This window comes from Pundamilia nyererei, unplaced genomic scaffold (assembly GCF_000239375.1).
Source record: "Pundamilia nyererei isolate P.nyererei 1_Seehausen unplaced genomic scaffold, PunNye1.0 scaffold00139, whole genome shotgun sequence".
Classification (NCBI taxonomy): domain Eukaryota; kingdom Metazoa; phylum Chordata; class Actinopteri; order Cichliformes; family Cichlidae; genus Pundamilia; species Pundamilia nyererei.
In genome coordinates this window covers 165,010-166,919 of record NW_005187540.1, presented here as the reverse complement: position 1 = coordinate 166,919, position 1,910 = coordinate 165,010, and the positions used below count along the sequence as shown (strand labels likewise).

At 43.6% G+C, this 1,910-nt stretch overlaps 1 protein-coding gene across 1 annotated transcript in view; it reads right to left on the bottom strand.

Moving 5' to 3' along the window:
* The window catches only part of ankrd34a (ankyrin repeat domain 34A), a 10,937-nt gene extending 9,129 nt beyond the window's left edge, over positions 1-1,808 (bottom strand). Inside the window, exon 1 of the mRNA XM_005744089.2 lies at positions 1,384-1,808. The gene's annotated coding sequence lies outside the window, so the exon portion shown is untranslated. The remainder of the gene's footprint in view (positions 1-1,383) is intronic.
* Positions 1,809-1,910: the final 102 nt, after the last annotated feature.

Sequence of the window (1,910 nt, the reverse complement as noted above, 5' to 3'; positions counted from 1 at the left end):
CAGCCTTACCTAATGTCCACCTACTGTTACTCATTTATATTAAGATTTGAACATCTGGTTGGTGTTGGTGTGGAGGGTAACCTTCAGTAATAGTAATAAATCACACAGCAATAGGACATTCATGTAGTTGTAAAAAGCATGATAATATATTAAGTAATCCAAAGTATTCAGAATACATTACTGTCATTGAGTAACGTAACAGAATAAGTTACAAAATACATTTTGTACTCTGTAGTGGAATACATTTTAAAAGTAACCTTCCCAACACTGAATATAAATTAATGAGTAAATACACCAAGAGTGTGTTTCAGAGGACGCACATGAAGATTACACTACGAAATAAGAAGTTACTATAAGTTTTGTATTAAATTGCTACACAGATATACTACAGAAAAACACCACTGTGTTGGAACAGGAACAGGAAGTGATACTCTACTCCCGAGAGAACGAACACCAAGTGACAGTATGTGTACTGCATATATGCCTGCGACCTGATGAAGGTCGGATAGACCAACGTGTGTGCAGCAGTTACATGTAACTGTTTCATGAAGCAATAAGGCAAAAAATATTGAGATGACAAGCTGAGTCTGAAGGAAATAAAACACAAAAACGGGCTGTTATTTGTGTGTGTCCGTGTGTGTGCATTTTTACAATGTTTACATATCCTTATGGGGACCAAAAATTGGCATGCTACTATACTTGTGGGGACCATCAGTCACTTATGGAGACAAAGTTTGAAGACATTGAGGTTCAAAACGGGGTTTTCGTGTCAGGGTTACAGGCAGCTAGGGAAAGTATTACGTCAATTATGTCCTCACTAACACATGAAAACAAGTATGTGTGTGTGTGTGTCTCTGTGTGTGAGGTAGTGTTTCTACTGCAGCATACCATGTAGTACTACAGGACACTATTAGAGATCGATCCCTGATCACTGATAGATTAGATAGATGACTGATTACGTCACGTGTCCCCACGGTCACCTGGCACACAGGTGGAACCTCCGACTCATGACGACAACGATGATGATGATGATGATGATGATGATGATGATGAAGGTGAGCTGTGGAGGAATGCGGATCTCTCGGTTTCTACGTCATTGCGCTGCTGTGACGCACGCGGATCTATATTTACACACGCATGAGACACGTGCACGCGCGTGTCCCATCGCAACGCGCGTGCACCAAGATGAAGATAAACGATGTTTCTATAGCTTCATCATCATCATCCTCAAACATCTCGAGGCATCACAGCGATCAAACGGACCCACACATGCACGCGCGTGGTACCGGTCCCGGGAGCGGCGATGCTGGTGGCGATAACGATGATGAAGATGGAGCAGAGCTCCAATGATGGAACTGATGAAGGTGTGTTTGGTGTTCTTACCCCGGCATAAAGAAGCCTCTTTATCGACTCACCGACCGTCTGAGTCCGTCACCGACCGCTGCTGTTTACCGACGGACTGACGGAGCGCTCCTCCTCCTCCTGCGCGTCTTCCTCCTCCTCTTCCTCCTCAGTCTCAGCGGCTTACAACGGATTCACCCCCCCACCCCCACCGATGGTTAACGGCACAACCGGACATTTTAAACATTTCTCCCTGATCAATAACCTGATCAGACTGAAGCTCTGTTTTTAGTTCCGCTGCTTCATTTTAATAGAAATCACCTGTTAGATGGCCACGGCGTTTCCATGGCAACCGTACACTTCCTGTTCGCACGAGGGAGAGTTTTGCTGCTAAAAAAAACATTTCAGCGCAGACCAGCGATTATTATGGGATGTTTGTAACTGTAAGAAAGCAGGTCAGAGACTCTTCATCTCATCATCATCATCTTCATTATTATCATCATTTTTTTATTTTTTTATTACCTGAAGATAAAAATAAAATACTGCAGCGCTCGCGCGCGCACACACAC